At 38.4% G+C, this 14,707-nt stretch overlaps 1 protein-coding gene across 7 annotated transcripts in view; it reads right to left on the bottom strand.

The window, feature by feature from the left end:
* The window catches only part of DNM3 (dynamin 3), a 682,754-nt gene that overhangs the window by 541,244 nt on the left and 126,803 nt on the right, over nucleotides 1-14,707 (bottom strand). The window contains exon 1 of one of the 7 annotated variants that reach the window (XM_078156496.1): nucleotides 9,236-9,491. The exons of the other annotated variants lie outside the window; for them this stretch is intronic. The gene's annotated coding sequence lies outside the window, so the exon portion shown is untranslated. Of the gene's footprint in view, nucleotides 1-9,235; nucleotides 9,492-14,707 lie in introns of those variants that run through there. 7 annotated transcript variants of the gene reach the window in all.

The raw sequence follows: 14,707 nt of genomic DNA on the forward strand, positions 1-14,707 counted from the left end.
GAAAAGTCACTTAAAGTGACTCAAAAATAGTCAAATAAGCACCATGGTTATTCCAAGATTTTGAAAAGAGGGCTATGAAACGACTTTTACTTAACTATGATGAAAGGTTTCTGATGAATTGCTTTAGTGGAGTTGGTCAAGTATCAGAAGATTTAATTACATGGAGATAAATGAGTATAGAATATTTTCCAGGGCCTCCCTTAAGTGATTCACTGATTTTATTCCAAAATCTTACTTCAAAATTTCCATAACTCATATTTACCTAAATCTAACCCATGATATGACCAATTCAAATGATGCTAGCAGAAATGTATTGGGCTGCTAATAACAAAGCAAAATTTTCACTGAAACTCAAGCACTGTGAGGGTTTTTTTACAATAATTTGCATGCTAAATTATATATTCAACCAGATTGGTAAGCAATTGTCTCAGTGAAAACTGAACAAATAGGAAAAAATCTTAACAAAACTCATCGTGGGAAAAAACAGTAATGATTATGGAATGGCACAAGTGTTTCCTTTGTAAATTGACCAAAGAATAACTTACATTACCTGTCAGAGAAAAATTACTGCTTGATAAAGAAACTGAACTCAACATAGTCATGATTCCAGCTGGTCAGCTCCTTCTGTTCTTCTTCAGCCTAGCTGAAGGAGTGGGGAAACGGCTGCCTAGAGGTTACATGTGGCCTTCTAAGTCCTTGGGTGCAACCTTTTGACTGAGTTCAAATTTTACAGAATAAATTCTTTTATTAAGGGGATTTGTTCTGTGAAGTTTGGATTCAGCCAAAGGGCCACACTTGAGGACCTAGAGGGCCACATGTGGCCTCGAAGCCACAGGTTCCCCACCCCTGGCCTAGTTACTCCACTACACTTCTTCCATAAAGATCTGGAAAAAACACCTGACAGTATTCTGACTAGGAAATCCAAGAAAAAGTCATTGGGTAATCTTCAGGTGAAGGCAGCTTAGAAAGACAGAGAAAGAGGGCTTTAGGCACTGGAGACTGGGTCTGACCAGGAGCTATGTACAGAACCTTCTGATTCCTAGGGACAGGACCTGCACAGAGAGATAGTGGAAAGAAGTTATGTGCTGAGCAAAGAAGTTCAAAGGCAAAGAATAGCAGTGTAGCTCTGATCCCAAGAGCAGAGCAGGGATTCCATTCTCACATCCAGCCCAGGCTGAAGCGTGCAATAGAATAACCAAACCAAAGGGTGACTGCACTTGGGTCATTCAACCTTCAGAGTCTCCTGGTGGTCAGGTCCAATGGCAATCTACTGAAATATCAAATCAGGACCTGGTGATAGACCCAAACCTGGGTCAGCAACTTGTAGAGTCCAGACAAGAACAACAGTAAGCACACTTTACCTTAGATCACATCACTTTGGAGGCGGAGAAAGCTTGCAGGTTCCCCAAGCCTTAGTTGTGAACACAGCAGGACACAAGAGAACAGAAGCCCAGTAAGGCATCTCCCCAGAACTGGGTAAGAGCCCAGCACTAATATAAAGTCCAAGGTCAGGAAGTAGATTAGAAAAAATGAGCGAACAAAAAAAGATTCTCACCTTAAAGAGCTATTATGGCAACAGGGAAGCCCAAGAGACAAACTCAGAAGCAGAAAATAATTCTAAAATATCCACAAACTCTCAAAGAAAAAACAACTTGGACACAAATCCAACCAGAACTCCTAGAGGAGATAAAAAGGTTAAAAGTTGAGTTAAAATTTAGAGTTAAAAGAATTTTGAAAAAAAGATAAAAAATATTTTAAAGGCCAAATGAGAGCAATAAGGGAAAAACTGAGAAAATAAAGGAAAGCTACAGAAGAAAGACATGAAAAAGAATTATCAGCATGGAACAAGAGATATAAAACCTTAAATTAAAAAAACAAACTCCCTGGATATTAGAAATGATCAAATAGAAACTGATAATTCCTTGAGACAAAGAGGTAGAAAAAATTTTTTAAAAATAGAAAAAAGAAAGTGGGAAATATCTCAGCAAAAATAACTCAGCTGGAAAACAGATGGAGGAGAGATGACTACATGAAAGCCATGATCATTTTAAAAAGAGGCTTATATATCAAGAAATCATAAAGAAAACTGCCTAGATGTCTTAGAACCTGAGGGCAAAATAGAAAACTAATGAATTCACTGGTCACCTCCTGAAAGAAACCCCAAAATGAAAACTCCCAGGGAAATTCTAACCAAACTCCAGGGCCTGCATATGAAAGAAAATATACTCCAATATACTCCAAAAGACAGAAAGAAAGAATTTTGAGTACCAAGGAGTCACAATCAGGATCACTTAAGAAACTGCATCCACCACTATTATTTAAAAAAAAAAAAAAAAATCTAGAATATGTTATTCCCAAAGGCAAAAGATCTAGGTTTACCATCAAGAAAAATACCCAGAAAAACTAGGCATAATTCCAGAGTGGGAGGGAAGGAATGGACTTTTAATGAAACAGAGGACCTGCAAATCTTCCTGATGAAAAGAGCAGAGCTGCGTAAGAAATTTGGCATACAACCACAGGAGTAAAGAAAAGCATAAAAAGGTAAACATAAGCAAGCAGTCATAAGGGACCATTTACATTCTTATGTTGGAGACATGAAACATGTATCTCCTTAGAACTCTATCACTATCATGGGTCATAGAGGGAGTCTAATTAGAGGAACTGGAAGTAATTCTGTTGTGTTTTGATAATCTTAAAACAAAAATGGAAATAAGAAAGAAAAATACCCTGGAAAGGAGGAGGAGGAGATGAAGAATAGGGAAAAGTATCTTGTACCCACATAAATGGGGTATACAATTAAAAGTAAATACAACAAGGAAGAGGAAGTTGGGGAGAATGAATGACATTTGAACTTCAATTTCATCTGAACTGGTCAAAGAAAGGTAGGATTCACTTATACACACAAAGAGTTGGGTACAGCAATGTATTTCACCCAAAAGGAAAATAATAATGAAAGGGGTTAATGAAGAAACTAGTCAAAAACAAAACAAGCTCTTAAAGAAGGAGCAGAAAACAGAATAAAAAGTATGAAAGAATAGGAAGGAGGGAAATACATACTTAACAATCATAACCATGAATATTAATGAGATAAACTCACCCCCCAAAAAAAAACCAGAAAAGGATAGAATGGATTAGAAACTATAATCCAACAATATGTTGTTTACAAGAATTATATATGAAACAGAAGTATACAAATTCATTCATGGTTTCCAGCATTGTGGAATCCTAATCACCCTGGAGCTTTTTCCTCTGAACCCTCTAGTTTTCCTGCCCTGGATACAAGGTACATTGAAGACTTTAGGGATTCCTAGTGTGTCTCTGGTTCACATAGAAAGGCTTCCTTCTTGTTTTGCTTTTACTTACTTTCCTATTGTTTGTCAAGTCAACAAGCATTTATTAAGTATCTACCAGGTGTCAGGCACTGTGCTAAGCACTGAGGATGCAAAGAAATGCCAATTCCCTGCCCTCAAGGATCTTACAATCCAAAGAGCAAGACAACATGCAAACAATTACGCCCAAACAATTTACTTAGACTAAATTATAGATAATCTCAGAGAGAAGGCAGTAGCATTAACAAGGAGGAGGAAAAGCCCCTTGCAGAAGACTGAATTTTATCTGAGACAGAGATGAAAAGAGATCTTAATTCAAGACACAGGGGATAACTACTGAAAATTCATGGAATTGGCCAATATAGTGACTTATGCAAGGCTAGTGTCACTGACTAGAGTATACAGAAATGAGGAAAGTGTGAGAAGACTGGAAAGGTAGGAGGGGTTAATGAAGGGCTTTAAAAGCTAAACAAAGGATTTTATATTTGATCCTGGAGATTACAGGAAGCCAATGGAGCTGATTTGAGAATGACATGATCAGACCTGCACTTTAGGAAGATCACATTGATAACTGAATGGAGAAAGAATTAGAATTGGGGAGAGACTTAAGACAGAAAAACCAGCAAGCTGTTCCAATAGTCTAGACATAAAGCGATAAGAGTGATGGCAGTACAAGAGGAGAGAAAAGGGTACATATGAGAAGTGTTATGAAGATAAAATTGACAGTACTTGGTAAGAAATTAGACAGTTTACAACACCTGGGTGACAACCTGGGAGGATGGTGACTACCTTGAAAGTAATAAGGAAGTTAGGAAGAGGGGAGAATTTCGGGGGAAATCCAATTAATTAAATTTTGGGTAGGCTGAATTTAAGATGTTTATAGGATGTACAGTTCAAGATGTCCAACAGACATCAAAATTCCACAATAGGAGATTAAAAGGAAAGAAGGTAAATGAAGGGATGGAAAGGGGAAGACAATGAGAGAACAGAAAAGGTTACAGGGGAAGGAGGAAATGCTTTGGATTTCAACCACAACAATAAAAATAAATTTAAAAACTTTCAAAAAACTTGGTCTTAAAATATTTTTTCATGCCAAAAACTGAATTAAAAATCTGATTCATAGCCATATTAAGACAACATGGAATTGTAGATACAGTTCTAGACTCAGTGTCAGAAACACTTGGATTTTTTTTTTACATTTACTATTTGTGTTAATATGGGCAAATCACTTAACCTCTCCGAGGTTTTGCTTCCTCATCACTAAAATGGAGATGATAATAATACCTGTGGTACTTGCCTCACAGAGTCATTGTAAGAAACAGATAAGATAATGTATACAAAGTGCGATCAGTTATTGTTGTAGTGAACCTACTCTGGTGCTCTATCCCAGAGCCAGGCTGGGGCTTGAACATCTCTTTTCTACTGCACTTGGCTCAAGTCCCCACCAGCTGTGTTCCTCCTATTGTTAGGCAGCAATTGCTCGTGACCCAGTTTCCTTTAACCATTTAACATCAATTCATTTTTACAAAGGGATATTTATGACGAGAGAGCTAGGTGGCATCGTGGATAGAACCTTGGCCCTGGAGTCAGGAAGACTTGAGCTCAAATCCAGCCTCAGACACTTACTAGCAGAGCACCGATCTAAGCAGTTTTATCTCTGCCTATTTATTCCATTGGCAGCTAGTGGCTCAGTGGATAGAATGCTGGGCCCGGAGGCAGGAAGACTCATGTTCATGAGTTCAAATCCAGACTCATACACTTACTAGCTGTATGACCTAGGCAAGTCACTAAACCCTGTTTGCCTCAGTTTCCTCATCTGTAAAATGAGCTGGAGAAGGAAATGGCAAACCACCCCAGTATCTCTGCCAAGAAAACCCCAAATAGGGTCACCAAGAATCAAACATAACTGAACAACAACAAATTTATGATAAAGGTATAGCAAAAACAAACACAAAAATCTTCCCCCTCAACATCTCAGGGACAAATCCTCTCCTACACTGCCTCAGTTTCCAGGAGAATATAGACTCAGAGCTTAGCTCATGTCCTACATAGCATCAGTACCACCAAGTTCACATCCCTATTCATAGTTATTTTAAACAAATCCCTATCACCTGCTTTCTCTCTTTCTTCTGAAGCCTCAGAAATGCCCAGGTATGAAAAGATAAAGCCTTGAAGGAGCCTCCTAATTGATCTACTTGCCTCCCCAGCCTTTGTCCTATCCAACCCATCCTTTGCACAACTGCCTGCATAGGTATGACCATGTCACTCCCCCTGCTTAAGAACCTTCAGGGCTCCTTATTGCCTCTACAACAAAATACAAGCTCCTTAGCTCTCCACAACTTACCTCCAGTCTTATCCCTGAAACACATTCCATCCTCATATTGATCTCTTGAAATCCTTCATGGCATAATCCAGCTCTCACCTCCCTCTAGGAAGCCTTCCCTAATTCCCCTAGCCTGAGTGCCAGCTTAAAATGTCACCTCTCTCTTCAAACTTTCTTAAAGCACTTTGGCTTCTGCTTTGTTTTTGTCACTGTTATTGCCTACCTGTATTATACTTATTTTTGCATATATACATATAATTTTATTTTTCTATTCCCAGTAAGTAGAATAGTGCCTTGGTTATAAGCAGGTACTTGTTGAATTTTGCTTAATCATAACTGCTAATATAATTACTTTTTCTCAATACATTTTTCCTTAAAAGAAAAAAAAATGTGGAAAATTGAGGATTCATTTAATTTCCTCCCAAATTTATTTACAAAACTATGTGACTTAGGAGTACTATTTTTAACTCTTATAACAATATTCCTTAAAGAATGTTATCCTTACTTGACATGAACTCCTACTATTATCAAAATTTATAAGTGGATACGCCAATGATAGGCTGGTAAAGTTCCCACTGCAACTGAATTCAAGTATTTGTAGGACTATGTCAGTGTAAGATTCATTCTTTTTGGCACCAGGGTGCAAAAATAAGAGCAGGTGGAGTTGCAAAGAGGCAAATTCCTGCTATAAGGAAAAAGCTTCAAATAATTAGTTATCCAGAGTTGGAATGGGCTGCTCCACTGAAAAGATCCTCCCTCACTGAAGGTCTTTAAGCAAAGGCTGGAGGGATATTGCTGGGTATGTTGTAGAAGGAATTGTCTCTCTGTTGTAGTGGCTGAACCAAACCAATGAGGCCCATTCTAATTCTAAAATTCTGTGATTCTGAAAATATTCAACGTTATGTACATAATTCCTAAGCCAAAATGTAGACATAGGTAATAAAACATGCATCAACAGGATGCAACATTTTGATCATTTATCCAAAAGACAGCTTGAAAATCAAAAAGCAAGCAAAGGCCTTCTGGGAAATTAAAACAGAATTCATAAAATTTGTTCACTACAGCTTTTGAATTTTAAGCACACAAGAGTTCCTCCAAGCCTATTTACCCTCTTTTTAGACATAATTCTAAAAACTTGCTTATCTGGCTTCCCAATCAACAGTTGAACAGAAACAAAGAGACTGCTAGAGGCAAGCATGTTAACAGCAGCAAGAAATGACAACTGACAGTAAGGCATGATGCCAAAAAATTATACAAGATGGTTCACAAACACAAGAAGTACAGGAATGTTTGGACATGTAGTGAAGGAACAAATTATCCTTTCCTTAATAATCTCTTCAGATATCATTTTATTACTATACAATAAATATCCACAATGAAGATCTGAGGGTCTTCTAATTGAAAAAATGTTAAGTAGTAATTAATAAACCATAAAGAAGGCAGAGGGATGCATAATGCATTTTTGAAAATTTTCTATCTAAAAATAGAAGAGTTTTTGTCCTTTAAAGGGCAAAATTCAGTTGTCTGGAAAGTTCACTTGTATGAAATAGTTCATTTTCCAATGATACCGATAAATAAAGGGTTTACTGTATTTAAGTTGAATCTAAGTGATAAATATTTTCAGGTATTAATGAAAACTCACATGTCTAGGCATAAATGAAATCAGAGATTGCTTCCAAAATTCATCTCACTTAACATATTGTAAATGTTTTGATTCTTTGTCTAGGTTTTTAAGAGTTTTTGTCTTGGTGAATGGCATCTATGTGCTCCAGTCAGATCTGTTTTCTTCTTTTAATGAAATGAAATACATCTCTGAGGCAAACAGAAAATAAGATTGTTAAACATAGCCCCCATGTAATAGCCTTGTTCAGTTAATTATGAATTAGTTGACATAATGCAGCAGAAAGTACTGTAGATTTGGGGGCAGAGGAAATGAGTTCAAATTCAAACTCTGCTACTTACTACCTGCCCTATCTGTGTGACTTCAGGCACAGCATTTCAGCTTGCTGCGTCTCTGTTACTCCCTCTGTAAAATGATAAGAAATCTGAGGTTTCTTCCAGGTCTGAATCTATGATCTATTATCTCAGTTGGTTATCCAAATTGAATCAAAAGAGATGCTTTGCTTTGTCTTTTTTTTTAATCAAGTAATCCTAATTTCAGCCTGGAACAGATAAATTATATAAGTTCGATATGTAAAACTCTCCAGGGGTAGGAGTTGAACATTTATTGTTTTGCTGCAGTCTCCAGTCAAATAGTAATGACTAGGGATCTGCACTTAATCCCAATTCTTGTGGTTGATAACAGTGTCATTCAACATTGTCCATCAACACAGTAGGAATTCCACTGTCTGTATATTATTTTGTTCATCCTTTCCATGGGAGGCAGCAATACTCCAAGTCATATGTAAGAATATCATTTTATAGCTATGTCTAAGAGTTATGATTGGTTTAAAATGTTTTAAAATTGAGTATTCTGGGGAAAAAGAATATGGTGTCTTTCAAAAAGTATTAACCCAACCACTTGTATACAAGTCAAAAATCAAAATACATTAATATGTCTCTTCTTCAAAGATTTTGTCCCAAATAGTGACACGCATTCATTCTCTTTTCCTAATGAAATGTAATCATAGTCAATAGATTAGAAGAAGCCTTTTGATTATAGTATGGGCTAGAGTTGGCCCTCTCTTGCCTGGCTTGAACATTTCAAGATCACTGGTTTAATTTATTCATAAACATTCCTTTTAATACATGCTTTATGCAAAACAGCATGCTAAGTAATGGAGATACAACACAGATCTTGCTTTCAAGAAGGATACAATCTCTCATGAATGAATAAATTAGTGAATGAATAAAATTACAAGAATGTATTAAGCACTCACTTTGCACTGGACATTAGGCTGAGTGTTGGGTATACAAATATAAAACACAAGACAGTGCCTGCCATTAAGGAGCTTACATTCTAATAGGAGAAAAAAGCATGTAAAATGGACAGATTGGGGTACTGTTTAGGTCAGGAAGTTGAAGAGATGATAAACGGAGTTACAAAGCAATTAACTGACCTATCCTTTCCTAGAAAGGAAATATTTGATTTGATTACTGTTCCCAGAACAAGAGAAGGAGTTGGGGGTAAGGCAAAAGGGGTGTGAGGCAGCATGGCATGAAGATGGCTGAGGAGTAGCATTGTGGTAGGTCTGAGTTAGGTTAGAAATGTTGAAGGCTCACCAATCAGAATCCTAGGATTCAGGTCCTTGAGTAAAGGACCCAGTGGCAGGTGAAGTTAGGAGCCAAAAAGGAGAATGGTGTCAAGGTGGCTGGGAGTAGCTTCATTAGAGTAAGACACATATAATGTGTGTGCGTGTGTGTGTATTATATGTTCTATATTTTATACACACATACACACAAGAATAACTATAATACAAAAGAAAGTGAGATAGGTGCAAATGAAAGTTCTGGATAAAGCACTATGGAAATTTGAGGACAGAAAGATCACTTTCCCCAACAAAGGAAGATGCTGGGGAAGGTTTCACGGGGGAAAGGGTCTGCATAGGCTCTCCTCAAAGCCTAGAACACATTTCCTCCTCACCTCTGCTTCTGAGAATCCCAAGCTTCCTTCAAAGTTCAGCTCATGTGTCAACTCCTACGAAGAACTCTTTCTGGTTTCTCTAGTTGTTAATTCTCTGCTTCATCCCCAAGTTGTATTTATTTTTTTGAGTGAATTGTGTATCGTTACCAACAGAATAATAGAATAGAGCTCCTTGTGGAGAGGCACAGCTAGGTGGCTCACTGGATACAGCACTGGGATTGGAATCAGGAAGACTCTTCTTGAGTTCAAATCTGTCTTTAGACACTTACTAGTTATGTGACCCTGGGCAAATCACTTGACCTAGTTTGCTTTAGTTTCTCTTCTGTAAAAATGAGCCAGAGAAGGAAATGGTAAACCACTTCAGTATCTTTACCAAGAAAACCCCAAATGGGGTCATGATGAGTTGGGCATGACTGAAGTGACTGAACAACAACCTGGGAGGGGTGGGGTACCTTGGGGTTTTTTTCTGTTTTGTCTTTTTATACCCAGTTCCTAGCATAGTGCCTTACTTGCACTTAACAGATGCTCATTGAACTGAAATGAAAGGTAACATCTGTGTTGAGTCTCAAAGGAAGGAAGGAAGGGACTTCAATAAAGCCAGAGGCCAAGCTCTTTCTCCACACAGATGAAAGAGCAAGTGCAGGAAGATGAGTCTGCCAAGTATGCTGAGGTCACCCAGAAGCATGTTATACTTAAGCACTTTAGTGGGTCTCATCAGCATGGATGTTCACTCCACGGGTACCCATCTGATTTTATTTTATGTAATTTTACATTTGTCAGGACCCCCATGCCAAGTTTACCCCTCTCTGTTTACTATTAGGAGACACCCTGTTTTCCAGAGCCAAGGCCCAGCAAGCAAGCTGTGCCCTGAGCTTGGCATAACAACAATCCTTTGCACTCACCCTCTGGATGAACTCAGCCACAGCAAAATCCCAGAATTGTTTCCCACCAGCCTCAGCTGGTCCCTGAGCTTGGTCAAGCACCTGTAGCACTATATTCCAGTCATGAAGCCCTGCCATGAATCAAACTTGTCTCATTGTTGCTGTTACCCCTCCATTGCCAGAGCAGCAGCTCACTGCACAGCCACTGAGATTTATCCACAATAAAACGTGTCGCCTACTTGGGGGGGAGGGAGGGGAGTAAGCGGTACGTATGTGTCTAGTTTTCCTCCTCCAACGGAACAAAGAAAGCTTTTTGCTTATAACTACTGTTAGCTCTTTGGTTTTATATTGTTTTATTTTATTTTATTTTATTTTATTTTTAGAGTTAACTGTGGTTTTGATAACCTGTGTGAGCCCTCTGGTTTTTGTAGAGTTAACAGCAGCTGCAGAGCTACTGTGGCTCTTTGGTCATTTGTTATCAGGGATGACATATTTTTGGTTTTAAAAAAAACAGTTAAGGTACTGCTTCTCTACCTTTTGCTCTTCCTTTTAATTTGAAAGCAGAAAAATGTCCAATTAAAACAGAACTACTTAGCATTAAATTGCTATAACTCATTAGTTCTTGGCTCAATATATATTTTTAGCTATGACATATTCCCAGGAAAACTTGCCAAGCATAGTGAAGTTCTAATAATATTAACTGTAGCTGAGCTTTCAAGCCCAACTTGAAAGGCAACATGTGTTTTCATTAAGAGCTTCCCTTTCTAGCTTGTCATTATTTTCATATTATCTAGAATAAGAAACTCCTGATTAGTTAAAAAAATGAAATATACCAATTTAAACAAAGGTGGTTTAATAGAAAATTTCACAACTTCTGAATCGAGCCACTCTGCCTAGAATAGGCTGCATTTCACTGTTCAAAACCTTAAGATAGCAAAATGCTCCAGGGGTTGATAGTCACTACTATTTTAAGAGTATTTCATTCATTTATACAATAGCGATATTGGTTGGTTGTTGTCCTTCATTCTCAAAGAGGACCAAAATGACATCTCTATGTTGGGGTCAAGGTACAGTGTGTCCAACTGTGGCTGATCAGACCAATATGAGCTTGGAAGGCTCTACCATAGGTCAGGCACAAATAGGTCATGTGAACATTTGGATTGGAGAAGTATCTAAATCTGTGCATCTCATGTTTCTTACGAGCTACTGCAATTCTGCTTTGCTCATAGAGAATAATGCCTTCTTTGATGAGGACATGCCATGCTGAGCAGTCCTTTGCCAGTGTCTCTCATGTCTCACAATTGATTCCAAAATTCTTCAGAGAGACCTTAAGCGTGTTCTCATATCTCTTCTTATGGCCTCCATGTGACCACCTGCCTTGTGTGGGTTCTCCCATAAAAAAATCTTTTAGGCAAATGTACATTTGGCATTCGAGAAATGTGGCCAGCCCATTGGTGTCTCAGTTTAGCTCAACAAAGGACTTCAATATCTGGTACCTTATCTTTCCAGGTGATCTTCATAATCTTCCTAAGACAATTCAAATGGATGTGATTCAGTTTCCTGGCATGGCACTGATATACTGTCCAGGTTTCACAGACATACAACAATGAAATCAGCACAATGGCTATGTAGACCTTCAGTTTGGTAGGCAGTCACTTCTTCTCTGCCACACTTTCCTTTGAAGCCTCCATAACACGGAGCTAGCTCTGGCAATGCTCATGGCATGTCAACCTCATCATCTATGTATACATCCCTGGAAAGTATACTGTCAAGGTAAGTGAACTTACACACAGCATTCAATATTTCTCCATTTGCTGTAACCAAAGGTTCCACATATGGATGGTGTGATGCTGCCTGCTGGAGAACCTGTGTTTTCTTGGCATTAATTGTTAAGCCAAAATTAGCACAAGCAGCAGAGATCGGATCCAAACTTTGTTGCATCTCAGTCCCAGAGCCTGCATTGGGTGCACAATCTTCTGTGAACAAAAAAGTCATGCAACAACTCTCCCTCCACTTTAGTCTTTGCTTGTAGCCTTTTCAAGTTTAATAATTTATCATCAGTGCAGAAGCTGACTTTGATGTTGTGTTCATTCTCATTGAAGGCATCTGATAACATAGCTGAAAACATCATTCTAAAAAGCATGGGAGCAAGCACACAGCCTTGTTTCACTCCATTAGTGACTGGGAAAGCATGAGAGCATTATTCATTATCCAGAACCTGGGCAAGCATGCCGTCATGGAATTGACATATATTACTGATGAACTTCTCTGAGTAAACTAATTTGGACATAATTTTCCATAAACCTTCACAACTGACAGTATCAAAGACCTTGGTCAGATTGATGAACATTGTGTAGACCTCTGTTCTGTTCTTGGCATTTCTCCTGGAACTGTTGGGTAGCAAACACCATTTTGACCATTCCTGAGCTCTTTCTGAAGCCACACTGGTTCTCAGGTAAATGACCATCTTCCAGGTAAAAGATAAGGCTATTAAGGAGGACTCTGGCAAGAATCTTGTCAGCAATAACTAAGAGAGAAGATCTCCTCCCTACCTCGACCCTGTGATTGTCACAGGACAAACCATTTCCTTTACCTTTATAGAGATGAACAATGGAGACATCCTTGAACTCCTGGGGAATAATTTCCTCTTCCCATATAACCAAGAAAATTTCAGTCAACCTTTATATGAGCAGTAGACCCCTGCCTTGTAAATACCACCTGTAATAGAATCAGCACCAAGTGCTTTACCACATAAGAGGAGCCTAATGGCATTCAAAACTTCTTCTTCAGTTGTAAGTTTGGGTAGAGAGGGACTGACTTGAACCAGAGGTATATAATCAATGGCTTCAGCATTGATTGCTGACAGTCTGTTGAGAATGTCATGGAAGTGTTCAGCCTACCTCTCTAGGATCATGTCCTTATCACTAATCAACATGGCTCCATCAGTGCTGAGTAGTTGAGATGCACCATAGGTCTTCAACCCATACATAGCTTTCAGGGCATCATAGAAATGCTTTGGATTGTTACCATCAGTGTAAAACTGAATTTCATCTGCCTTCTTACTGAGCCAAGAATCCTGCATTTCACTCTAAGTTTCACTTCCACATCAATTTTGATGGAGTTAAATGCTGGACAGGTAAAAATGGTAATGTGGCATGGGTGACATCTTTTTACTTGTGCATAAATTGGATTTAGTGAGGCAGAGTTGCACAGAGTCTTCAGCCTCATCCTCTCTTCCAGAGTCATCAAAGTTCAGTGGCAGGACAGAGTCAAGATGACTAGCGATGGCTCAAGCTAGAGTGGATGACCTTGGCATCTTCAATTTCTGACCAAGCTCCTAGGTGCTCCACAGTGCCTACTTCAGCCACCTTCATGGTTACTGGAATATATTGTTCTCATCTGCCCATTCTGATGGGGGAAGTCTTTACATGCTTGAGGTAGACAATCCCCTAACTCACCAATGGGTTTGAGACCCCTCAGTTACCCTCAATCTGGTTTAGGTTGTCTGCCAGAATGATTTATGAGGGTGCAACTGCTGCAGCTTCTTGGAGTCACAGGTGAGAGTTCGGTGAATGGTAGATACCAAAGGTAGATGAGCAACCCTGAAAAGTGCTTGGCAGCCCTTATACCACAGGTACTACTCCTCTCTGAACACCTCTACATCCCACATTAGTGATATAATTTGCTTCTAGAAATGAAGCGAGTTAGTAAGAGGGTAAAGGTGAGTATATAAGAATAGCAATGTATAATGTACAACGAACTGGTTACAACACAAGGGATCCATGCAGAGAGACAATGTACAATGGGATTACTTTGATACTTCAGAAACTAAAATCCCATTAGGGAGATCCCAAGGGAAACAATGGTGCATTATATTTTTTAAAAAGAATGAATATTTAGACTATATTAATAGTAGCACAGTTTCCCAATCATATGAATTAATTTTTTTGTACTCTTTATTGGTCAGTATACCTCGGGACTGTGGTAATTTCTAGGAACCATCTGTTAAAAGAGGCACTAACAAAGGAGGGCATCCTATATAATGAAGCATAGTGAAACCAATCAATAAACAAACAATTTAAGCATCTATTACAGTATGTTCTAGGCACTATGCAGATATAAAGACAAATATTAAACGATCCTGTCTTTGGTAAACTCAGATTCTATTAAAAAAACATAACATGTACATATATAAGCAAATGCAAAAGACATACAAAGTAAATATAAGACAATTTTAGTAGGAGGGATTATTAGTATCTGGGATAGATCAGTTACGACCTCAACAAGGTGATAGCACTTGGGTGGACCCTGTGATTTCGGGCATAAGGGGCAGCCTATGGAAAGGTATGGAGACAGGAGAGGGAATTTCACAGTGAGGCAAACAAGTAGGGCAGTGTGGCTTCTCTGTAAAGAGAGTGAAAGGCCGTTATATTCAATAAATCTAGAAAATAGGCTAGAGTCAGATCTATGACATACAAGGAAAACTTGATGGAAATGGGTAGTGATTAGCCAGAAGAGATCAAAAAAGTGTATGAGATGTCTTCAATTATTTGAAGAATGGTCATGTGAAAAAAAAATTAATTCTGACTTG

Source organism: Phascolarctos cinereus, unplaced genomic scaffold, assembly GCF_003287225.1.
Source record: "Phascolarctos cinereus isolate Bilbo 61053 unplaced genomic scaffold, phaCin_HiC Scaffold_5;HRSCAF=322, whole genome shotgun sequence".
Lineage (NCBI taxonomy): Eukaryota > Metazoa > Chordata > Mammalia > Diprotodontia > Phascolarctidae > Phascolarctos > Phascolarctos cinereus.